This window comes from Capra hircus, chromosome 8, assembly GCF_001704415.2.
Source record: "Capra hircus breed San Clemente chromosome 8, ASM170441v1, whole genome shotgun sequence".
Lineage (NCBI taxonomy): Eukaryota > Metazoa > Chordata > Mammalia > Artiodactyla > Bovidae > Capra > Capra hircus.
Genome location: NC_030815.1, coordinates 47,524,540 through 47,550,886, shown reverse-complemented (window position 1 = coordinate 47,550,886; position 26,347 = coordinate 47,524,540).

Sequence of the window (26,347 nt, the reverse complement as noted above, 5' to 3'; positions counted from 1 at the left end):
TGTGACCCCATGGACTGTCAGAATGGCCCAGTCAGATGGCCATCATCAAGAAAATCTACAAACAATAAATGCTGGAGAAGCTGTGGGGAAAAGGGAACCCTCCTACACTGTTGGTGGGAATGTAAATTGGTACAGCCACTATGGAGAACACTGTGGAGGTTCCTTAAAAAACTAAAAATAGAACTAGCATATGACCCAGCAGTACCACTCCTGGGCATATATATGGAGAAAACCATATTTTGAAAAGATGCGTGCACCCCAGTGTTCACTGCAGCACTATTTACAGTAACCAGGACATGGAAGCAACCTAAATGTCTATCAACAGAGGATTGGATAAAGAACATGTGGTACGTATATACAACGGAATATTACTCAACCATAGAAAGAATGAAATAATGCCATTTACAGCAACATAGGTGAACCTAGAGATTGTCGTAGAGAATGAAGTAAGTCAGACACAGAAAGACAAATATCATATAATACTGCTTATATATGGAATCTAAAAAAGAGTACAAATGAACTTATATACAAAACAGAAAGAGTCACAGATGTAGAAAACAAACGCAGTTACCAGAGAGTAAGGGAGGGGAAAGGTCAAGTTGGAAGACTGAGATTGACATATATATGCACTACTATTAATAAGGACCTGCTATACAGTACTGGAGTAGGAAATGGCAACCCACTCCAGTATTCTGCCCAGGAAATCCCATGGCCAGAGGAGCCTGGTGGGCTACAGTCTCTGGGATCCCAAAGAGTTGAATATGACTAAGCAACTGAGCATGCAGACACACAAGACATTTAGGGAAACATGTGATAACATTTTTGAAAAGTGAAGAAAATATGAGAGGCCTTCATGAGGCTTGGAGACAGAAGACTGATGTTATAGTCCAGATCCGGGCAGGATCTCAGGTCACTTGACTTTTTAGTGTCCTTTATTTCCTTATATGGGTTTCCTTGGTGGCTCAGCTGGTAAAGAATCTGCTGCAGTGTGGGAGACCTGGGTTTGATCCCTGGGTTGGGAAGATCCACTGGAGGAGGGCATGGCAACCCACTCCAGTATTCTTGCCTGGAGAATTCCATGGACAGAGGAGCCTGGCAGGCTGCAGTCCATGAGGTCGCCAAGAGTCGAACACGACTAAGCACAGCACAGCACAGCACAGCTGTATAGTACAAAGACCTCTACTCAATACTCTGTAATAGCCTATATGGGAAAATAATCTAAAATATAATAGATATATGTATAACACATACACTTTGCTATACACTTAAAACTAATGCAACATTGTAAATCAACTATGCTCCAATAAAATATTAAAAAGTAAAATAAAGTAAAAAACCTTGGGAAAATAAAAATCTATTTGAAAAAAAAAATTCTACTGAGATATTTTGGGCCACAGTTAGTTACTTTAACTTCTCTCTTCTAAAAGAGTTCCAAAGTTTAGCCAAAAATAGTTCCCCTGATAAACATTGAAGCCCAACCTATATTTCTTGAAAAAAGGTTTTTTAAGAAAATCTAGACTACATAGAGGAGTGGGAAAGATGCATAATCAAAACCAGAAATTCAGACCTATAAAAGAAAGAGTACTGGAGTGGGGTGCCAGTGCCTTCTCTGATAAAAGAAAAATGTTATATTTATTAAAAGTTGAAAACTGTTATGATATGTGATGCCATAGTCAAAGTAACTATGGCATATATTTAGAAAAAGTATTAGTGTTACAAAAGACAAAGGGTTTATACCCGTAATTATACACATGGCACTTAAAACTTGGCTAAGACAAATAAAGCAGTATAAAAATGAAAAAAGTATGTGCTAGGAAAATACATGAAAAGTTGACATATCAATTTATCATGTTAGACTGATAAACAAACATCAACCCTGGCCTGTGGCCAGCATTACCTAAACAAATTCTGATCTTATCCCAAAGTGAACTTATTCTCCTTATGTTAAGCAATTGCTAAAATGATATTTTCTCATTCATATTCTTATCTACTTCTCGTCAGTAGCCTGAGAAGATATTATTGTCCCTATTTTTACATACAGTATATGGAAGAAGGAATCAGAGGTCGTCTTTGACTTGCCAAAGGTCATAGAACTAGTTGGGACCTAAATTCAGATCTCAGTCTCCATTTTTTCCTTTGTATTGTATCACGAATGCTCCTAAGCAAATGGTTTCCTAACTCCTTCCAAAAACTCAACACTCATCCAAGTCCTAGCCATGGATGACCTAAAGCTGCTCACACCGAATACTGAAACTTTCTCCTCTGGTTGTCAAGGTACCATTTAATTCTTCCCAATCTCTGCTTGGCGAAATGCTATCCATTTGTGAAATCATTTGGGTATCTCTCAAATGCATGGTATCAAAAGAAGACTCAGCTCTGTTAGTTGCCTCTGTCTCAAGTAAAATAGGCTGGTCCTTGAGATAGTCCACGATCAAGATTTTCTCAGCCTGTGTGCTAAAGAAGTAAGACAACCAACACATAAAAAGATCTCACAGCTTCAGGCTACTCTGGTGAAAGAAACGGAGAAAGAACCAAAATATATGGTTGCTATAGGCTGAGTGTGTCCTCCCAAAATGTATGTTGAATCCCTGTCCTCCAATGTGATATCATTTGGCAGTGGAGTTTTTGAGAGGTAATTAGATTATGTTATGAGAGTGGGGCCCCTCATGGTGTAATTAAGCTCTCATAAAAAGATGAAGAGACACAAGCATTCTTTCTTCACTGTGAGAGTACAGCTAGAAGCCTGGAAAAGAGCCCTAACTAAACACTAAATCTGCTGGCACTTTGATCTTGGACTACTCAGCCTCCAGAACTGTGAGAAATACATGTTTGCTGCTTATAAGTCACCCACTCTGTGATATTTGGTTACAGCAGCCTGGGAAGACTAAGACAGAGGTGCAAACAATGAACAGAAATTTGATGCAACTAGTCTTGTAACATTAGCTTAATATGTCAGTGTTTTTATTTCTTCAATTGTGCTTGTAGTAGGCAAGATTCTAAAGTGGCCCTCAGTGAGTCACAGCTTTGCATAATCCTGTCCCCTTGAACGGAGGCAAAATTTGGGGTTTGCTTCTAGCTAGATTATGGCAAAGATGATGGGATAGTCAGTCCCAGGATTGCAATTCATTACCTAAGACTCTATCTTAGTGGATCAGAGATGGAGTCTCCTGCTGGTCTATATGAAGGGAATATAGGCTGCCAAGTTGTGAGAGGGCCGCAGCTGTGGGTGGCCTCTAGTTGCTAAGAGTAGTCCTCAGCTGACAGTTAGCAAGAAAAACAGGGCCTTCAGTTCTGCAACCACAAGGAGATAAATTCTGCCAACAACCACATACACTTGGAAGAAAAACCTGAGCTCCGAAAAGAAACACAGGCCGGCTGACATCTTGATTGCAGTACTCTTGAGACTCTGGGTAGAGGATCCAGCTAGGCATTGCCTGGACTCCAGACCCATGGAAACTATGAGATAAGAAATGTCTGTTGTTTTAAGCCACTACCTTTGTGGTAACTTCTTAGGCAGCTAAAGAAAATAAATATAATACTTAACAGATATAAACCACAATGTTATGGAAAAAAACAGCTCTGGAATATAGGAGACCTGGGTTCATCCCTCTTGAATCAGTGAGCTTGCTGTGGGGCATTAAGCAAGTCATACGTTTGGGGGCATAGGTGACCCCATATGTGAACTGTTGGCCTGTTCAAGATCTCTTTAAGGTCTTGATACTAATGCCTCCTAGCTAATATTGACATTGATTCCTATAGGATTTTTACCCATATCAAATATACTGTATATTATCATCATATATTTTAATGTGGCCTGTTAGTTTCACTTATTTAGTTTTAGTATTATCATCTTCCCCCTGCCCTGCCAAAAGTCCATTAAAATCAGCACCCTCAGATTTTGATTTAAAAAGGCAAGAAGAAGTTCTAGTTGAGAAAGGTGCTTGAGATAATTATCATTAACCTTTCAGAAATTTCATTGTAAAGCTGAGAAGAAATACATAGCTAAGGTCACAAAAGAGGAAATGAGAATTTTATGTTCTGAAACATTTCAGGAATGTGAAAGTTGGGTTATATGTGAGTCCTGTCTATTTCTGGAGCATTGCACAATGTAGGAAAATAGAACAAACTTATAGCATCTCTAGAGAGAACTGTACCCACTCTCTAGGTAAGACTCTTACGCCAGAAGGTAGCACTTTCTCATCAGCATCAGGATGCTGGTGGTTCCTCAAGTTCATCTAAATGGTGTGCATTCACTCATGCATAAAAGAAAAGAGTGAACAGCAGTGCAGCCACCACTCATTTTATTGTACTTTGTCACTATTATGAAGCATCATGGCTCATATTTTTATTTAGTATAAATGATGAGCCTTCGTAAAGCAAAGCCCCATGCTCTGCAGGGTAAATGGTATATTCCCTCCTGATCCCACAAGGCACTGTGAACAGTGGCGACTTCTGCTATAAATAGGACCTGGGTCAGGAAACCTTTGTGGGATTATTAATAATCAATGCACTACTACACAGTGTAAGATGAGGGCCAGAGTCATTATCATCCAGTTAGGAAAACCAACAAAATCTTGAGGAAACAAATAAATATTTCCTTTGCTCTAGGAGGCAGTTGATGTGACCGAATGAGGGATTCCTGATTAATTCGGTTTTCTTTCTTTGCATTTATTCAGCTCCGCAGTGGACACAAGAGCACTGGGGTTTCCTCTAGACGTCAGCCCTCAGAGCACAGGCGTTAACTGTCATTTACAAACTCACCACGCCACTGGAGGCAAACCTAGAAGGACAGAGCCGCCCAAAGCCAATCGCTGCCCCAACCTGTGGCAGGCTCCAGCCTCGGCTTCCCCCCGCCCCCTGGCGTCTCCCGCCCCCTCAGACCTGCTCCTCAGAGTGCCGGCTGCGCTCTCCTGCACCTGTCGCACCTCCTGGATTTGGCAGAAGGAAATGAGGAGACAGCTGGAGTCACTGTAGTTCCTCTGTTTGAAGGTTGCCCAAATGAAAAACAAACAAACAAATCTGGTGAGTTTCGTGTTTCTTTTAAGTGTACAGAAATGCAGCTGCCAAGTGATGTAGGAGATCAAAGGAACCTTTTAAATAGGACACCAAAGTGTTCTTCCTGGCTTGATCCTTGATGGAGATTTGTTAGAAAACTTTAGAAGGAAGTTGCAAAAGAGGATTAGGTCTATTAAACTCGTCTGAATTGTGAAAAGTTCTTTAGAAAGCTCATTAAGTGTCCTCATTGCTGATCCTGTGGAGAATATGTCAGTGCAGTGAGCCCTGATGTATTTCTGTTTTTTGTGGTAGGAGTCAAGGGCATAGTTAAAAATATTTATTTAATAGAGGGATAAGGTGATATGATTGATTGCCTGTTAATTGTCAAGTTTCTTTGAGAGAAACAAAGATATGTTCTAACACATTCAGTAATTTCAGTCCTTGGTGTCAATGAAGATTAATCTTAGTTTCCAAATTTGAAGTTATAGCTTAAAATATAAAGACATTGTGTAGGGAAAATACCTGGTGCATTCTTTTTGGTGTATATTGCAATATTTTAAATAGCTTAGACTCCAATGATAGGGGCAAAATGTTAATTGTTATTTCCTATCAGTACCTTAGCAGTTGTTAATTTTCCTAAAATTTCTATTTCTTTGTAAAATAATGTAAAATTACTTGTCATTGTAGATTGCAATAGAAAAAGTAAGTGATAGTATTTGAGTATTCCAATTTTCTGAACACAAAATCATAAACATTCTTTAAAGTTGCAGTTTTTATTTTATTCTGACCAGAATTGGTTAAATGGCTGGTTTGTAAATGGTTTATACTTTAAAGTTGTTTTTCTTTAATTTGACACGCTGTAAGTAAGTTCCTGATCCCTCTCACATTTCTCTTTAGGAGCAGAAAATCTTTAAATGTGCTACAGAGATAGAACTAATGTGGGAAATGTGTTCTATAGTACATTTTGGTGGTTGTTGTTGATGTTTGTGTGAAGAAAATACCTTGGTTGGTCTGAGGTTTTTTTTTTTTCTATTTGGTCTCTAAATCCAATTAGCTGCTTTTGGTTAACTATTTTTTCTGGTTAAAATAATATATCTAAAAATTAATTTCCACCTGCAATTGTTTTAATCCACAAATTTAATTGAGAACTACTTAATAATTCATTATTTCGGTCAAATTTGAATCTTCCTTTGACAGCTTTAAGAGGCTTGCTTAGGAGGCGAAAGAGAAAGTGAGTGTGGAAGAAGCTCTTGAATTAAATAATGTATAAAGGTTAAACATAAAGCATTCTTGACTGTCATCATCATAATTCTAAATCATAGTTGACCATAGATATTGATCTCTTCCTCTGATAAGTCCTAACCTCCTTGATGTATATTTTCCTTCTGTTGATCAAATTTTCATTTTTTTAGCCTCTAAGGTTAGCTCCATAAAAGGTAGGTTTGAGGACAAGATCCCTGAAAGGTAGGTTTTTCATTTCATATTCATAGTAGACAGTTTGCTTTCATGGTGGGCCTGTCAAAGCACAGAGCTGTAGCATTGGTTGGCTCTCCAGCAGAAGGCAAGTGAATATGTGTACACATCTAATTGTAAGAGAAACTCTAGTTTTTAAATGATGTGTGTAGAATTTCTCGAAATGAAACTTTAAAAACCGTTTATAGCTATTCATTGAAAAGTCGTTTTATTTATTTCTCCTCGAATTTGAAGATTAATTCACAACATTTTAATTTGGCAATTGGAATATGACTTGACTGTTGGATAGAAACTATGATTGTCCATCTTTTGCCTTCTATGTAAAATGCCACCATTTTTCTTGTTTCAGTGAGTGAAAGTGGAAGTCACTCAGTCATGTCTGACTCTTTGCGACTCCATGGGCTATACAGTCCATGGAGTTCTTCAGGCCAGAATGCTGGAGTGGGTAGCCTTTCCCTTCTCCAGATCTTCCAACCCAGGGATCGAACCCAGCTCTCCCACATGGCAGGCAGATTCTTTACCAGCTGAGCCACCAGGGAAGCCCATATTCACTTGCCTTATTTCAGTACCCACTGGTATATCTTTTTGTCTTCATGTTTATAAAGTAAAGCCATGCAGTTTGTAAAATAAAGCCTCTGTTTAATTTCATTAGACATTACCTAGAGTATGTGTTTCACAAGGTACGTTGGAGTTGGAAACTTCACCATGTTGTCTTTTTAATTCAAAGTAGTATGCATGTTACTTTTGGAAAAAATATTTTAAACATGGTACATGTTCATTGTAGTTGTTAGAAGGTGAAGAAAAGTACAAAAACAATTATAAAGACTAGTTAGTCTCAATAGGTAGAGACAACTGTTTAAGTATTATGGTGTATTTATTAGTATAAAGCATGCAAATTTTTAAAAGTGAAGTCATACTGTGTACAAACTATATTCTGATTTTACCCATAAAATGTTATTTTCAAGCGTTTTTTGCTATTTTTAAGTTGCTACATGATATTTTGTTAAATGGATAAGCCATAATTCTTTAAGATATTTGTTTGTTGACATTTAAAGGTTCATTTTATAGTAAGTAGATACAACAAGCTTTGCTTGGTACAATGCAGTGTTGAAAACTGGCTCTTCCCTGTTCCACAAATGTGTTTTCACTTCTCAAAATGGAATGTTTCATTTGGAAGTGGATAAAAGAGGCTCTTTGACTGATTTCATCACCTTTATTTTAATTTTAATGATAAGCATTGGAAACACCTTTTACTATAGTTAATATTGATAGAGTTCTACAAAGATTCATTTAAAAGACTTACTAGGCCATTAATACATCAAGGAAGCACCTTGTGAAGAGTCTCCTTTACAAATAATTCAGGATACTTTCCTCTCACTTGTGTATTTGCAAGCAAGCAAGCAGGATATTTGTCTTTATTAAAATTCTCAAGGTACTTCTGATACTATGATCTCTAAAATAGCAGTAGTAATGTCAGCTGAGGTGTAGTTTTTGGTGGGTTATAAAATCAGTAGGGGATGATGGATTTTTAAATACTATCAGCTGCTAGCTCATAATTTGACTAGCAGTCCCTGATTCAACAGTTTCCTACGTTTCACTAAAATTCTTAGGAAGACATTTTAAAAGATGAATTCATTGTACTTTCAAAGACCCATACTGCTAGTATTTGGGAAAAATTTCACTGGGCTAGAAAATATCTGTAACACAAGGTTCATTGTGACCAGAAAATAGGAAGAAATCCACTATTTATCCTTTTTCTCATGTTTGACTCCTGATTCACAACTGTCTGTACCAAATAGGGAACGGGATTTCCATTTCTTTACTGGGTACTGCTTTGGAGGAAGTCCAAGTGCTCTATTCATGTGTCTCTGAGATATTCTAAAACTGTGAGAGGTGGCAGATCACATAAACAACTATGGAGAAAGAGAATGAAAGATTGACAATGGTGGTGGTGCCCTGCATTCCTCGGTAAAGCTATGCAGGCAGGCTGAGAGACTGGGAGAAGCCCTGGAGTTGTACTTGGGTAGTTCAGGCTTTTAAGGTACTCCATCTCTTTGGCCAGGGCTGCCAGAGCCGGGCAGTGCAGTTTGTGCCCTGCCCCAAATGAGCAGGGCAGATGGAGGTTGTCTCAAGTGGGAATGGTGCCTTTTTGAAATTGTGTAGTGGATGTCATACAAAGTCCCTGCACGTCCTAGTGGTGGCCTTGTCTTTAGAGCATCAGAAACTCAGGCTGCTTAGATAGGAGACACACCACAGCCAGCAGAACCATGGTGCAAGTGTGACGAGACCCTGGGAGTTGGGATGGGAGCTATGTGAATCAGTCTACCTCCCAGCGGCAGTTCTGAGACAGGAATGCGATCAGAGCCCAACTGACCAAGAGTGAGGTCAAGGGCAATTCTCCTGGCCTTCTTGTTTGTTGGCAAACACCTGCCTGTATTCTCTTTTTATGAAAATAGAGTGCAATTCTGTTAGATAACAGATATATTTAAAAAATACTTGAAGGAAAATAATCTGGCCATCATGAGATCATGGGATTATGAGTGATTTTTCTTAAACTTAAAAATAATCTGTACATAATATTTAATAGTTATAAAAATGAAAATTATCTTTCACTTAAAAAACAACTAAAATAAGTTTTGTATTCATTTGTATGCCGGCAATATTCAGATCTTTCTTACCTTTCCTTTTATTTGCTTTAGTTAGTGAAGATACCTAATAAGAAGATGTCAGTAGTTCTATTGTCTTTTTGAACTGAAGTCTCAGTGACAGTCACCTTTTAGTTTATCACACACAGGTCGGTTAGGTATTATGGTAAAGAGACAAGGATTGCTTAATCACCCAGATTTTCTTCCTTCTTGTAATAGCCACACCAAAAACCACACCTGAAACAACTCTTATAATCTCAACAATTTCCCCCCTTGCTCTGGTTAGAGTGTGCTAGGCAACCAAGGTTATGTGATCTGGTGGGCCAGATCCGATTAATGTTTTTAATTGTGTTTTCAAGATGTAACACACCCAGGGAGATTTGTTCCAGATGGATGCAGTACAAAATGAAAAATAAAATAAAACCCCCTCCAAGCACAATATTGTTCTGAATATTTCTTTGAGGCATCAGCAGATTTTAAATCATTGGAAGATGAGCTGAAGGCATTCTCTACATTATTGTGCCTTTCCCAGTAATTTAAACTAATTTTTAGTCTTAAAGGCTTTTCTGTGTAGCCCTTTCTCTACCTGTCATTGGCAATATCACTGATTTTTTTTTCTAAAAAAATCAGAAAAAAGTATATAACAAGTCATAATGTGAGTAATTATGACTAAGAGTATTTTCTATGATATACCCAATATTTTGTCTTGTGCATGAACATTTCTGAGTATGTTTGTGTGCGAATGTGCATACTTTAAAAGGTCAAAGACAGCACAAAAGCTTTATCCTTAGAGAATATTAATGACAAATGTATATGTAATGAAGAAACCGTTATGTGAAAACTAATGAAATAAATACATCTGACTCTTATTTGTATAAATACGCAAGTTGAGGTGTTTAAAATATCAAATCAGAAAATTTATTTATGTGGAAATTTCTGATAGTTACTAGATTCCTTATTTGATACATGCCATATAAACTAGAATTTAATAATATTTTAAATGGCTCTTAGAATCTGCAAGAAAAGGCAAATTTGGTGGGGAGGATGCTTTTGAAAGTATTTAATAAGTTAATTTTGATCTGGGTATAAAGTTCTCACACCATATATTAGGCTTACAGACTAGTTTTATTTTGATGCTCTTAGATTAATAACTAGTTCTTATACCTGACAACTTTTGTGTATTAAAAGTGATATTAGTGATACTAATACATTTGTGTATTAAAAGTGATATTCCGTATTTAATGCCATTTTACCTTGTTGTTGTTGGGAGCTCTCCAGATTTATCTCTAGGATATTTTAATTGTGAAAGCACATTTAAAAACAGGTTTTTATACTCTGAATTAAGTACTTCTCTTTTAGAATAAGTTTGCCTTTTCTCTTTGGATTTAAGTAGTCTTAGAAAAATAAAACCATCTTAAACTCACTCTTTCTTACAATTTAGAGAAAAAATAAATACATCATAATCAGAGGTACTAGATGTTTAAGGAACAAGACTTAGGAAATCACTTAGTCACCCAGAATATAGAAAATTAATTGTGTTGAGTATGGAATAGGAGATGTGATGTTTGTCCTAAATCAGATCATAGGGACAATTTGCACACAGGTAGGAGATGAAAACTTGTCAGTTATTAAATAACATGTTTAAAATATGCACGCCTGTAAGCCTCAAGCAGTTTAAAACAGGCCTCTGTACTGCAACCTTAAGTTCCATTTTTAGGTAACTCAATGAAGCAGTTTGCTGTGAAATTCTTCTACTGGTGATTCCATAATTTCTAAAACAAAAGAAATAGTATAAAACCATTTCAAATATTTAGGATATGGTCATTACCACTGAGATTTTTTTTCTCCATTTAGATTTCTCTTTGAAGTTAAAATTACATAAACATAACAAATAGCATGAACGTCTTTGGCTAAATGCTGTAACTGTTTGAGCCTTATATAAGTAATTGCCTTAAGTTTTTTGAAGTATTAAGATAATTAGTTTTTTTTTAAGTAATTATTTTATTGAAGTGTAGTTGATTTGCAATATGTTGATTTACACTATACAGCAAAGTGATTAGGTTATATATATATACATATATACCACACACACATATATATTCTTTTTTATATTCTTTTCCATTAGATTTATTACAGGATATTGAATATAGCTCCCTGTACTATACAGTGGGACCTTATTGTTTATCCATTCTCTATATAATAATTTGCATCTGCTAAACCCCCAGTCCCAATCCATTCTTCTCCATCTCCCTTCTTCCTGGTCAGCCACAAGTCTGTTCTCTCTGTGAGTCTGTTTCTGTTTCATAGATAAATTCATCGGTGTCTTGTTTTAGGTTCCATATGTGAGTAATACCATGTGGTATTTGTCCTTCTTTTTCTGACTTGCTTCGTTTAGTATTATAGTATCTAAGTCCATCCATATTGCTGTAAATGGCACTGTTTCACTTCTTCTTTATGACTGAGTGGTGTTCCGTTACTTACATGTGCCGCGTCTTCTTTACCCAGTCCTCTGTTGATGGACATTCAGGTTATTTCCATGTCTTGGCTATTGTGAATAGTGCCACCATGAACATGTTTTTTTTTGAGTTATAGTTTTGTCTGGATATATGCCCAGGAGTGAGATTACTGAATCATATGGCAACTCTAGTGCTTCTTTGAGGAAGCACCATACTGTTTTCCAAAATGGCTGCACCAATTTACATTCTACCAACAATGCAGGATGAGTCCCTTCTCTCCACACACTCTCCAGCATTGGTTATTTATAGGCTTTTTAATGATGGCCATTCCGAGCAGTGCCATGTGGTACTTCATTGTAGTTTTGAGAGAATAAGTTGTTTTTAGTGGCATGGAGTAAGTGTGGAAAGCTAGAGATCTCTGCAGCCTGAACAGTAGCGCATAATTGTTTTCATAGCATATTCATACCTTATAGACACAAGTATCTGGGTGTGCTGCTTCTTTACCTTGAAGTTACTAAGCATCTCTTTGAAAGCAAAATTTTCAGATATGTAGCTATCCAAAGAACAGATATTTGGAAGCGATATAATTTAGGAAGTTATGTGATGGTAATTTAGGAAGCATATAGAATATAAAGTGATGTAGATTGTTCTTTCAATCTGAAAACAGTTGCTAAAATAACAGTGTAGTTTTGTTTTAGTACAGGAAAATAAAGTATATGCCAGGAATATCTTTTCCTTTTAATAAGTTTCCAAAGAACTGGAGAAAAGTCTATGACTTGCATACTTAAAAGGATATGAATTATGTAGAACCCTGGGTTATGTATAGACTTGCACTGGAAATTTTGTGGGGAAATGTCCAAATTAGTTTCTAATTCCTGTATTCTGTGTAAGTCAATCCCATTTCTGTTAGTGTCTTCAGATGCAGTAGATATATGCAAAAATTCACTAGTAAAACCTTTTCTGTAAACTTTGGGAGACATTGCCAGTTCTAAATTGACAGTTTGGCAAATGTGGAAATCGACATTGTTGCAGAGAGGCTAAAATTTCACAGGCAAACTTTTCTGAGTGCCATTTGATCTGGTGGCATTTGGAGAGAGTATCACTTTGAGACTATTGATTTACCGCAAACTCTGTTGGGTAGTGTTACATAATCTGCCAAACTATGGCTATTGTTTTATCCAGACCAGATTTTCATTTCTCACCATTTGTCTGTCATGACCTTACCATTTGTAGAATTTATTTCAAATAGGGATAAATATTTATTTCAAATAAATAAATAAATAATTTATTCCAAATAGGAAAGTTAAAGTTGATTATGGGATTGAACCATCTTTTCACTTTTTTTTTAAGGTGGCTAATTTAGTTCATAACTTATGTAGGTCCCCTCATGCTCAAATCTCATTTTGCAGCTTGTCTTTATCAATAAGCATTTATAGAAATAGGAGCAAAGTAATAATTACTGGAGATCCCTATGACCTGCCTTTCCAAGAGGCATCTCCAGATGAACTTGGAGAATCATTGCTTTAGGTATTTCAGGAGTCATCACTTTGTGTTTCAGATACTTTGAAAGGTGATGAAATACACCTCCGTCCCACTCCTTGCCTTCATTGTAACAGAGAAGTTCACATGGAAGAAATTAGCCTGGATAGCTAAGATTGGATTGTCTAGGGTTTAGTTTATCCTGTACACCCAGGTTAATGCAGAGCTGACATGTAGTATGACTGGTCTAATAATCCTAAATGATGAATGTAGATATAATAGCTATGGAGGGAAAATTTTAGGACATTTTCTGAGTTTTAAAAATAAGAGGTTGTCAGTTCTTCAATATTGTTGTCAGTTGTTGTCATTACTGTCATTATTAGCAATGTCAGTTCAAAACATTGTGCTTTTAAAATTGAGCTAAGAGGTTTAGATTCCCCAGACTATGGGGAAGATCTTGACCTAGAGCTAATAATTTATAGCAAAAAAATTCATATGTAAATAAGTCAGTGCTAATATCTAACAATATAAAATTTAATCATGTATACCTTTGTTGATGTTTTTCAACTGTTTTAACATGCTTCAGAAAATTAAAAAATGAGGTAAATAATAGCTAGGAGGAGAGTTGTAATGTGTTAAAATTTTATTTGAGGCTTTAAAAATATGTAAATTTATGGATAAAATAAACCATATGAATTAATTTGTATGTATGTATAGAGAAGTGAGTGACTTTCAAGGCAAACAATATTTATTAGTGTTCCAAGAGGGAAGAGAAGGGAAATTGTTGAAAGATGATGCTGTGAAAGTGCTGCACTCAATATGCCAACAAGTTTGGAAAACTCAGCAGTGGCCACAGGACTGGAAAAGGTCAGTTCTCATTCCAATTCCAAAGAAAGGCAATGCAAAAGAATGCTCAAACTACTGCACGATTGCACTCATCTCACATGCTAGTAAAGTAATGCTCAAAATTCTCCAAGCCAGACTTCAGCAATACGTGAACTGTGAACTCCCTGATGTTCAAGCTGGTTTTAGAAAAGGCAGAGGAACCAGAGATCAAATTGCCAACATTCACTGGCTCATGGAAAAAGCAAGAGACTTCCAGAAAAACATCTATTTCTGCTTTATTGACTGTGCCAAAGCCTTTGACTGTGTGGATCACAATAAAGTGTGGAAAATTCTGAAAGAGATGGGAATACCAGACCACCTAACTTGCCTCTTGAGAAATCTGTATGCAGGTCAGGAAGCAACAGTTAGAACTGGACGTGAACCAACAGACTGGTTCCAAATAGGAAAAGGAGTATGTCAAGGCTGTATATGGTCACCCTGCTTATTTAACTTATATGCAGAGTACATCATGAGAAACGCTGGACTGGAAGAAGCACAAGCTGGAATCAAGGTTGCCGGGAGAAATATCGATAACCTCAGATATGCAGATGACACCACCCTTATGGCGGAAAGTGAAGAGGAACTAAAGTGCCTCTTGATGAAAGTGAAAGAGGAGAGCGAAAAAGTTGGCTGAAAGCTCAACATTCAGAAAACGAAGATCATGGCATCTGGTCCCATCACTTCATGGGAAATAGATGGGGAAAGAGTAGAAACAGTGTCAGACTTTATTTTGGGTGGCTCCACAATCACTGCAGATGGTGACTGCAGCCATGAAATTAAAAGACGCTTACTCCTTGGAATAAAAGTTATGACCAATCTAGATAGCATATTGAAAAGCAGAGACATTACTTTGCTGACTAAGGTCCATCTAGTCAAGGCTATGGTTTTTCCTGTGGTCATGTATGGATGTGAGAGTTGGACTGTGAAGAAGGCTGAGCGCCGAAGAATTGATGCTTTTGAAGTGTGGTGTTGGAGAAGACTCTTGAGAGTCCCTTGGACTGCAAGGAGATCCATCTAGTCCATGCTGAAGGAGATCAACCGTTTGATTTCTTTGGAAGGAATGAAGCTAAAGCTGAAGCTCCAGTACTTTGGACCCCTTATGTGAAGAGTTGACTCATTGAAAAAGACTGTGATGCTGGGAGGGATTGAGGGCAGGAGGAGAAGGGGACGACCAAGGATGAGATGGCTGGATGGCATCACGGACTCGATGGACGTGAGTCTGAGTGAACTCCGGGAGTTGGTGATGGACAGGGAGGCCTGGTGTGCTGCGATTCATGGGGTCGCAAAGAGTCAGACACGACTGAGCAACTGAACTGAACTGAACTGAACTGGGGTTCCTAACACCAAGTAACTCACAACTATTAGTAACCCCACAGTAACAGTGGTGTGCTTCTGTGCTCAGTTGCTCAGTTGTATCCAACTCTTTGTGACTCATGGAGTAGCCTGCCAGACTCCTCTGTCCATGGGATTCTCCTGGCAAGAATACTGGGGTGGGGTGCCATTTCCTCTTCCAAGGTATCCCTTGACCCAGGGATCAAACCCACATCTCTTCCATTTTCTGCATTGGCAGGCAGATTCTTTACCACGAGCACCACCGGGGAAGCCCACAGTTAACAATACCACATGTTGGAAAAGACGATAGGCAGAGTTCTAAACTTTGCCTGGGGAGGTTCTGGAAGATTTGCCAGAACAGGTGATGCTGGAGCAGCTTATGCATACTATTAATACATGTTTAAGAAAATTTTTGCCCAACATCATTATTGTTAATCCTAGTGACAACTGACCTTGGAATCAGATATTTTTTAAGATTATGTTTTCACTGGGTTTAGTTTGACTTTGGTCTCTGGCTTTGGATATCTTAGTTTTCACACTTTCTTCATGTCTGTAACTACTATAGAAGTAGCAGATAAAAAGCCTTTATCAATGCTGTTTAACATGCATGCAAGTTTTAGAATTCAGTGTCTTTATGTAAAAACTCTGGAAATGATGTTGAAGGATGTCAAGTTGCAGATTTCGCAAGTGAAAAAGGATGTCATAGAAGTACATCTGTTATACTTGGATAGTTTGAGATTTATTTGAAAAGTCTAGTATATAATGGATGTGGCTGCTAAAATATTATGTGTCCTTTATGTGTCAGGAAAGCTGGTGGTATCGAGGAGGCTGGTTGTTAGGTTCTCTTTAATTATTTCCCTCATGGCACAAACAGAGGAAAGGTAAGTAAGGTTTTACATTTTAAGTAAGTAACGAAGGTGAGGTGTTTAGACTTTTTAACTGCTCACTGAAGAGAAACTTGGCTAAGAATGAGAGGCAGCTTGAGGCCAACTCGTATTAAACCACACTAAAAGTTTAGGACCAAATTCCTGGAAGAGCATTTCCCTACAAGGTAAGAAAAGCTCTGAGTGTGTGGTTAAAGGAAACCTTATATCAATGAGAAACATATTAAACTTCTTTATTAAAAATGTATTTCATCTTGGTTTTTTATTAAAGTTGGTTTACAATATTAGTTTCAGATGTACAATGTAGTGATTCAATATTTTAAGAGGTTATACTCCATTTAAAGTTATTATAATATATTGTCAATATTCCCTGTGGTATACAATATATCCTTGTAGTTTTTATATGTAGTAGTTTGTACCTCTAAATCCTCTACCCCTATCTTGCCCCTCCATTTCCCTACTGGTGACTAGTTTGCTCCTATATCTTTAAGTCTGTTTTGGTTTTGTTATATTTATTCATTTGTTTTCTATTTTGAATTCTGCATGTGAGTGATAACATGCATTATTTGTCTTTTCTTGTTTGACTTATTTCACTAAGCAGAATACCTTCTAGGTTAATCCATGTTGTTGCAAATGACAGGATTTCATTTTTAATGGCTGAGTAATATTCCATGTATTTATATACATCTTCTTTATCCATTCATCTGTTGATGGACAATTAGATTGCTTCCATGTCTTGGCTATTGTAAATAATGCTGCTGTGAACATTGGGATACATGTTATCTCTTCAAGTTAGTGTTTCCTTTTTCTTTGGGTGTATACCCAGGAGTAGAATTGCTGGATCATATGGTAGTTCTACTTTTAGTTTTTTGAGGAGTCTCCATAATGTTTTCCATAGTGGCTACACCAGTTTACATTCCCGCCAACAGTGTACTAAGGTTTCCTTTTCTGCATATCCTTGCCAGCATTATTTGTTGACTTTTTGATTGATAGCCATTCTGACAGGTGTAGGGTAGATAGCTCATTTTGATTTGGGTTTACATTTTTCTAATAATTAAACTTCTTTAAAAACTAATACCAATTTTTCACTGATGCTTACTTAATAAAGATTTTGCTTTAATTTGCAAAATACTAAATTTTAACAACTAAAAATCCTATCCTTTTATGAGGAAGAACTGACTAGAGTCACATTTCTGACAGGGCTCTTACCATGTGATTTAAATTATATATTAGAGGCAGCCTTGCCTAATGGTGGCATATTAAAATTGCAAGTTTAATTTCCACTCAAGTTGAAGTAGGAACTTTCAAAAATGATAAATACTAAACAGTGAAATATGGAAGTGATGTGAAATATCATTTTACTTTTTCTTAAAAAGATATTGTATGAGGCATATGGTTAAAAAGACCATAGAAATCTCTGGAAAGAAGAAGGTATAAAACAGTCTTTTAATTGGCAGAATCTCCTTCACTTATAAGATCTTTCTTATTAAATGTACAGCACAGAATACTGAGAAAAAATTGAATATCTTTGTTGAAAGATAAGTAAGTGGAACATGGTCAGAGCATTGCATGTAACATTTATCAAGCTTCAGAGTGGGGAGAAAGACATTGTCAGTTCTCTGTCACTGGGACAGTACTTTATATAGTTATTAAGTCAGTGATATGCAGCACACAGAACCATAAAGCAGGCTAATTTCTAAAGGTAAAAAAAAAAAAGCAATGTCTAATATTTTAGCTAGAAATGAGTAACTCTGTGGTTGCTCTCTTTATTTCTTTCCTTAGCTATTGTGGCTGTTTCTATTTTTAGTGCCCTTTCCCATCTACATTATTTTTAGTATTGAGAATGAAGCGTCTAATTAGACAGACCATGAGAATCTATAGATAAAATTACTGCTTTGGCATTATGTTTGTAGAAACTGAGTTTTCTGGAATTGACATAAAGGTAGTATAAGCAAAAGCAAAATATATCCTTTTAAGTGTGGATCTTTGCATAAGTCATTAGCCATTGAGCCATAAAAATCACACAGTTCTATTATCTTTTTCATTTGTCTCATTATGAGAATTCCCTTATGAAAGAACTGACAACTCTTGATTAATTCAGTGGTGCCATTTAGGCATCTTGTGGAAAAATTTCTTCTGAGAGGTGAGCAACCAAATGTCACTCTGAACTTCTGATATATTAATAGTGATTTCCTGAGAGTCATAAATTATACTCATCCAGGTTTGTATACAGTCAACTTCTGTACCATATAAACCAACCAGTTCTGCCTTCTATTGGCTCCTCATGGATGTTAATTCCTTTGCTGTGCTATGCTTAATCGCTCAGTTGTGTCCAACTCGTTGAGACCCCATGAAATTGCAGCACTTCAGGCTTCTCTGTCCTTCACTATCTCCTGGAGTTTGCTCAAAATCATGTCCATTGAGTTGGTGATGCCATCCAACCATCTCATCCTCTGTTGTCCCCTTTCTCCTCCTGCCCTCAGTCTTTTCTAGCATCAGAGTCTTTTACAGTGAGTCAGCTCTTCACATAAGGTGGCCAAAGTATTGGAGCTTCAGCTTCAGCACCAGTCCTTCCAATGAATATTCAGGACTGATTTCCTTTAGGATTGATCTCCTTGCTGTCCAGAGGACTCTCAAGAGGCTTCTCCAGCACTGTAGTTTGAAAGCATTATTTCTTTAGCACTCAGCCTTCTTTATGGTCTCTCACATCCATACATGATTATACATTGTGAGTTAAGATAGTTAGTTACTACATGTAAACAGTGCCTGCTGCTCCCTGTTGTTGCTGTTTACGTCTTTGATCCAAACCTCTCTTCTGAATGACATTACTGGATACTAGCAGTTATGGTTACATTGCAAATGTGTTGCTTCATGACTTGGTGGTCTGGGTCTTTAGCTAGATCTCACATGAATTTGTCAGGGATTCTGTCTTCTATTTCCTTGGTCATTCTCAATCTTCTTTTCATTGCTCCCAACCCTGATCTTAAATATATCCCAGCCTTTATAGCTCTCTCTATAATAGTTGTGTTCTGAATATTAACAATAGGCTGTCCTTTCTGATTTCAAAATGCCTTAGACTTCCTAATGTAGGCATTGAAAATAGTTCTTCCCTGGTGGCTCAGATGGTAAAGAATTCAACGGCAATGCGGGAGATTTGGGATCGATCCTTGGGTTGGGAAGACCCTTTGGAGGAGGGCACTGGCAACCCACTCCAATATTCTTGCTTAGAGAATCCCCATGGACAGAGGAGCATTGTGGCTACAACCCATGGGGTCACAGAGTCAGTCACGACTGAGTGACTAAGCATAGCACAGTACACACAGAATCAAGTCTTCAGTAGTTCAGTGAATAAACTGTGCAGATTAAAGACATTTTGAAATGTGATGCTTTGAAATATTTGTTGAACCCTAAGTAGAATCACTATTTTGAACTAGCATGAAGGCATAATGGTATTTTCATGTAAAACAATTTTTCATTATTAGTCAGGGGCTGTATAGTTGTATAAATGCATGCATAAAATCAGAGTCTGCCAAGAATTAATCAATAGTTTTCATGTGTGGCTTCCTTTTAATGTAAAATCAGTTATTCTGACCTCTTTCTTTGAGCTCAAATATAGCTTTGATTATATCTAGGGGCTCTGGCTTCTGGTTATGTAGGCTTTCACATTGTGATGCTAAGAGCAGATGGAAAATTGTGCTATAATACTACAATGTAGTCTTGCAAATAGCTTTGAAGAATCAACCTAAAATTTCATAGACTTCTACTTTTAATGGCTACACCTGTATGATTGTTGCAAATGGTTTTATAATGTAACTAGCAGTCCTTCTTTGGAGTTTATCTTTATTTCTTTTAGGCTTCAAGTGGTCCTGTGATGCTTTATTTGAGCTCTTTAATTTGAAACTGAAATATACAGGAAAGTTGTCTATAAAGCTGAGAGTAGACAGGGAAATTTAAGGGTATGTGTAAAGGCTGAAGGTATTCTGTGCATGTGTCTGGTCAAAGATAAGGAGCTTCATTGAATGGGGGAGGAAGGCCAGGAGCACAAAATATATGCTCAACCATTAGTTTATTGAGAACATAAACACTTGGATGAGTGAATGAAACCCCCACTATGTGCCACACACCACCACTGATTCTTACACCTCTAGCTCTTCTACCTGGTCAACATCTAGACTCTTTTCTCCAACAATGCTATTTTCAGCTAGGTAATTCAGGTTCTGTATTTCATTTTAGTTCACTCTTCATGTAAAGCTGGTATATTGTTAGAGAATATTTTCAATTTTACTTCCTTCTATTATTGATATTCCAAAACAGTTCAAAACAAAAGTTACAAATTGAAAAAATGATATTTTCAGTATTCTACATAAAAATGAGTCAGTGCAAAATAAGAGTGACACTTTTATTTTCAAATTCTAGAAATGTATGGGTTTCATGGTACTCCCCCCACTTCATGCAGAGTTACTAGGTAGGCTTGTGCAGATTTTGTACCATATAACTCTAGGGGTTGTATGAAGAATTTCATTCTATCATTATCAAATGTAACCCTTAAATTGTGCAGTGTATAACTTGGACAACTGTACCTGGTGGCCTAGTATATGTTACCTACTCTTCTCAAACAATAGTGAGAGCTCATGAAATATGGTTATGATGAATTTTTATATTAAGTTTTTTATTCAATACCACACTAGAGTGATATGTGCAGTTGTTTTTAGAGGAAATATTAACTGAACAGCCATTCCCAATGCTTCTGTATCTCATTCCTAGTTAACTATATTAGATAATCCCAGACTTTTCTTTGAGGACCAGTTGATGACTTGACTTTCTCTTTCATGATCTGCTGTTTTACATAAGCCAGTTTCAGTAACCCACCTAAAGTACAGGTTTCAGGGTGGCTATTTTAATTTCCCATTCCCTAGGGAAATATGTGGGCTTTCCAGGTGGTTCAGTAATAAAGAATCCGCCTGCAGTGCGGGAGTCATAGGAGACACAGGTTCAATCCCTGGGTCAGGCAGACCCCCTGGAGGAGGGCGTGGCAACCCACTCCAGTATTCTTGCCTGTAGAATCCTGTGGACAGAGGAGCCTGGCGAACTATAGCCCATGGGGTCGCAAAGAGTTGGACATGACTGAAGTGATTTAACACAGCAGCACAGGGTAATATGTGTCCAACTTGCCTGATGTCAGGAATAAGTGGCTGTAAATACATTGTAAATACAGATTACTACTCTCCTTTTTGTTTATAGAACTAGAAGTTCTAATGTAGGGCCTGGGAATTTTTATTTCTGACATGGGGTATTATATTTATTATGATGCAGAATTTCCTTATCATAAAACATTGTTCCAGCAGAGTATCTACCACAAAATGTCTCCAATACCAAAGCGCATAACTAAAGTCAAAGGGGGTAGGTCAGGTGTGTCCCAGGAACTTCTTACAGAATACTCAAATCTGCACATTCAGTGAGGAGCTTCAGAGTGGCTTTTGCAAGTTAGTCCATTATGTAATATTCTTAAGTCCATCCTATTTGAGTTGGAACTTTTCCAAAACATAATTTAGTGACTAACGAAGTCACTAACCAACCAGTGACTTTCTACCACTCATCAAAGACAGGGAGGCATCATATGCGTGATTAAGAAAACTCTTTGGAATTCTGCCAGCTTGCTCAGACTGAAGAGAACTTGCCTACAAATCACTTCATGGACACCACGCAACAATGGGCATGGCTACACCTGTGCTACTGATGGGGTAATTAATAGTCCAAGAGGCTAACTCAGTTTCCCAAAGACACCCAGTCAGCCAGGGTTATGACCAGAACACATTTCTGCTTCTCCGGGATTCCAGCTTGATAGTATTTTTTGGCATTACGCCCCTCTCTATTACAGTGTGTGCTTGTGTGTGTGTGTGTTGGGAGGAAGTACATGTTCTGACTTGTTGATCACTCTCTGGTCATGGGCAGGATGGATGGGCTGGGGTGAGCATGTGGCCTTTGGCAATGTGTGTACAAGTTGTGCTGGCTTGTAGGGTCATGGAAGACCACTCTGGATAGGAAGTTGCTTTTCTAGAATCATCATCTCATCTAGGGGGCCCATTTTCAGTGTGACAAAGATGAAGAAACTCCAAACCAAGAGACACTAACTTTGGTTTAGACTTCTCAGAATTTTTTTTCTTCCTGCCTCCATTTTGGCACCAGTGTTTACAGAGGCTGAATGTTTTCTCTACACGTAGAAGATATATGGTCCTGTAGTATGTTCCTGTGAGGAGCCTTGCTCTCTAGGGAGCTGGATTCCTGTGGATTTTGACAATGGATTCTTCCTAGAAACAGTTTAAGAACAAATTGTGTAGGGAATGCCTACTAGGCATTAAGGATAGCATTACTGAGTGGGAGTTATGTGGGTTTGAATGACTTTGTTATCCTTGGGTTCTGGCAAAACACTTTGGGTATTATTTCATCTCAGAGATGACAACAGAGTGCCTTCCAAGTGATTCTAAATAAATAATTGGCCTTGACATTTGCTTAGGTTATTGTTATACTTTGTAATTTTAGGTCTTATGTAGAAAAATTTCAGAGCAAAATTTCTGGTGAGGTAAAATAGTGTTCCAAGGCAGCTGTGTTGACATGGGGGTTCACACAGATTGGGGGTTCATGAAGACTTAGCAGACTCTTAACATTCACACAGACTTTCCCCTAATTCTGGGGGCCTGAGGTTGGCTGGTTTTCCCTACTCCTACCCTCATGATTATCCTTTCTCAGGTTACCATGAATTTATCATTTGAATTAGAACACTTTTGAGAGTGAGTAGGGGCACTATTAATAATTATGGTGAGGCAGCAAGTGTGAACAGGGATTATTTTGGCTAAAACTATTGTAAGGTCACGTTACACTTCTCTCATTTTAGAGAGGAAGGCAAACCTCTTCCCCATGCTGATTCTTCCTGTGGTGAATGACCCTAAGTTGGGTAAATTACTAGACGCCAAACAAAGGGACAATAGAGAACCCATAAGTGCATAGGAAATAAGTAGTCAGATTAAGGAGAACACGTTTTCGGTAAGAAATAGTGAGGGGCCGCCACCTTATGTCATTCATGCAGTAAACTCATGGTGAGTCACTGTGACTTCTCTCTCACTCTCTGTCTTAGAGGTGGAGTTCAGAAGTGACATGGTTTTCACAGGCTTGTGTAGTGATACACTTACTTAAAATGAAAATGAAACCTGGCTTTTTAAGATGAAAAATAAATCTTGTTTGGCTGCTGGGTTTGACAGTGAGTACCGGTTATTATGACAGATGTCCTCTAAGTCAAGTGAACTAACTCTTCAGCTCTGAGGTTTTGAAAAAACAATTTTTAAGCCATTTACATTTTACCATATGACATAAAGTACACCTTTAGCAATTATTAAACAAGCAGCAGTGTTTAAATGTTAACTTAAAAGTATAGGTGGTAAATAGCTTTTCGTGATTCTTTTAAGCAATAATCTTTCAAGACCTTTTGAAGTGTTTGCATTGAGGCTTCATTTTTGCTGTCCTGGTTTCCTCCCCCACAGTTGCTGTGTCATCCACAGTGGCCATCACATATTTTCAAATGTAACCTATCCCTTCCATACACGTGGACCACTGTGGACCCAATATCTCTTCAAGTGAACCTCATGTTGAGAAGGTGCCTGAAAGGAAGACCCTGCCATCTTATCCAGTCAGGCAACTCAACTGTCCTGGCCTGGACATTTTCACCTGTGTTCGGTTTGTCAGGGTTCAAGTATACTTATTTCTGGAAAACTTGGTAAGGCCAGTTTATTTCAAAACATATATACTTCCCCCCTTCTATTTGGCAGCAATGAGGTACATTTTCCCCCCTTCTTTGTGATAGCATTTAAAAATTAACAGTAAGAAAACAAATTGCTTTAAAATTTGGCGCAGCATGAAGATTATGGATGAGGCCATTAGGTAGATTTCTATTTACAGAATACCAGAATTTATACCCAAGCCATAGTAGTCAATCCAATTATATCTTTATTAATTTGGCAAAAATTTCCCTGTACCTGAAAGGTTGCTGTTTTGTTTTACTTTGTTCTTCAGTGGATCTTAATACAGTGATATAGATTTAACCAAAAGGAAGGTGATTGAAAAATTTCTTGAAGAAACTGGACATCAGTCTTACTGGTCAGTGCACAGAAGAATAAAATCAGGTTTACACAGGACAGAAAATTATGATAGGAATGATCCCTTTAGTCTTCTTTTCAATTCTTAAACTCAAAGTAGCCAAAATGAAACTGGGAACTTGAGAAGAAGTTCATGAAAAGGACCTGCTGCTTTGGAATAGGAGAGAGTAAGGAGGGCCAGGCAGGGCTGCTTTGCATGGTGGCTTGCCCACCTGTACAAAGGAGCTATCGTAAACATAAACATCATAATTACATAAACATGGAGGCAAGCTTCTTGGGCAGATAGGAATTCTTTTTTTTTTTTTTTTTTTTTTTTTTAGGAATTCTTAATCTAATTCTTAGTCTGTATGTACGGATACGTCTGAAAAAGTAAGTTCTCTCTGATGAGGTCAACAGTGCTGCTGTACCTTTGGTATTGACAAGAAGATCTATAAAAAGTGTTATATATTTTTGTAAATTCTTAGTTAGAAATGGCACCTTCCCAGATATTATTTTATTTGATTTCAACAAGAATAGTTCACCACGTGTGGAAATGGCATTCATGTTCAAGAAGGCAACTCAGAGCATTCTGGCAAGCCTGGAAGGTTTATAAAAAGCATCTTCCAGGATTACACTCTGCTTTTTGTGTAAAATCTACTCATATCAGCAAATTATCCTGTGAAACAGTTAGTTGACTCATGACTAATTAAAGAATGTCTCTGTATCCAAGATGAAAACAATTAAATGAGTAATTTACAAAAATTATTTTTTAACATTTGACAGAGCTGATTATGCCACCACTGCTACTTTAGGTAACCCAAAACTAACTGCATTATAATTATAATGTATTTGACTGGCAAAAATTTAACCCATGGTTTCAGGCTTCAAAGATATTTTTTCTTCAGCTCCCAAACTAGTAATTTTTCACAAAAGTCCATTAAACTTTCTAAAATTATATATATACCATTAGAAGGTAAACAGATGCCACATTTTGCGTGCTATCGAGGTGAAGGATTGCGTATAAGTAGTGTACATTGAAATAGATGGGTCTGGAAATGGAAAAGATGAGTTGGCACATTAGATATTAATATTTGTATAGGATTTCTCCTTGTTTTCTTATTTTCACCTTTTTAAAATTATCAATTTAGCACTTAATATTCATGATTACAGTGAAGTTTTGACATATACTGTGTTGTTCAAATAGGTGTTATGGGAAAACCCAAATGAACTTCCTGGTTAACCCAACACTTCACATGAAAGTCCTTACTTAATAAACTAGGATGCTAGTTCAATACACAGCAGGGGAAATTGCATAAAATTGTTTTAACTATGATTTTTGTTCCGTTTTTTCTATTTCTGCTGCTGCTCACTAGAATCAGACACTTATTTCATTGGACTCTTGCAATAAATAGCATGTTAAACAGTCTCTTGCCTTGTGGCCTCCCTTATGCTTCATTCTGCATCTTTAGATTAATCTTGAGTGCCTCCTTCATTTACACCTCTTCAGTGGCTCAGTAGTTGATATGTAAACTACTTAGCCTGCCAGTCAAAAGTAGCCACGCTTATATAGTAAGTATTTACCAAATATTGTTCTGTTTAACCCTTGTGGTAGATGCCATTGTCCCCTTTCTGTTAAGAAGGAAAGAGAGGCTTAGAGAGTTTGAATTATATTTTTAAAGTCACACAGCTCCTAAGTGGTAGCGCTGAGGTTGAAACCAATCTGCCTGATTCCAAGGACTATGAATGTAACTGCTCGGCTAGACTTCCGTCAGAGAGATTCTGAATCTGACCCTAGTTTAAAACCTTTTGCTGTCATGTCAATTGCTTTCCTTCATCTAGTATTATTCAGTTATTCATTCAAAAATATTTATTAAGCATCTCCCATGTGCTGTAGACTGGTAAAGAATGGTTGTCCCCGGCCCTTCCATGGCTTGTGATCTTGTGATGCTATTTTTCCTTGTAACCTGGTCAAGTTACTGTTCCCTAAGCATGCAATGCACTTTTCCTTCCCCATGCTATTTTCCAGTGCCTTCTTGTCATATCCTGTTTATCCCCTGAGAACTCTCTTTTCC